The sequence below is a fragment of the Fonticula alba genome (assembly GCF_000388065.1).
Source record: "Fonticula alba strain ATCC 38817 unplaced genomic scaffold supercont2.6, whole genome shotgun sequence".
Taxonomy (NCBI): domain Eukaryota; order Rotosphaerida; family Fonticulaceae; genus Fonticula; species Fonticula alba.
In genome coordinates, this window is record NW_009242976.1 from 2,189,962 (window position 1) to 2,190,734 (window position 773).

A 773-nucleotide genomic window follows, 5' to 3' on the forward strand; every position below is an offset into this window, starting at 1 on the left:
ACACAGACACAGACACACACTCACATTCACACTCACACTCACACTCACACAGACACCAGTATGGGCCCAGGGCCGGGGCTCCGTGGGGCCCGGCCCCCGGCCGCCCCTCGCCCTTCTGCACTGGCCCGGGGCCGTGTGCATTTGTGCGCGGCAATGGACGCGCTGGATGGCGATGGCGTGCGTGCTCGTGTGCGCCGTGCCGGGGCGGCCGGCGGGGGGAGGTGCACAGGCCTGCCGCGTGCGCGCCACCGTGCACGGCGCCCACGCCGTCCTGACGGCGTTCCCCATGGCAGGGCATGGCCCCCCGGCGGCCCACCTCCCCCTCGGACGCGCGTAGGCGTAGGCGAAGTCGAATGGGGGGCCCCTCCCGGTGCGGCCATAGACCCCCCGGCCTGTGGGTATTATGTCACCGACCCTGGAGCACATGGCGGAGAGGCCCCCGGGCCCGGTGCCGGGAACGCCGGGCCCATGCTGGAGCACTGCTGTGCGCACAAGGCTCAGCGGGCGGAAAACGGCGGGCGGTTTTCGGCTGGGCCGCCGCCGGGCTCGCCCTGCGCCCTTCCCCTAGGCAGGGTGTTGCAGTTTTTCCCCCGGCCCCCGAAAACGGGGTTGCCGCCACTCAAGACAGACCACCCTCCTGCGCCCGGCCCAGCCCCCCTGGCCACACACCACGGCGGCCGTGCCCCGCCCGTCGCCCTGCGGGGCTGCGCACCGGGCGCAGCCGGTGCTCGAGGGCGTGATTGTCCATCCGGCGGGCCGGCGACGCGCCACCA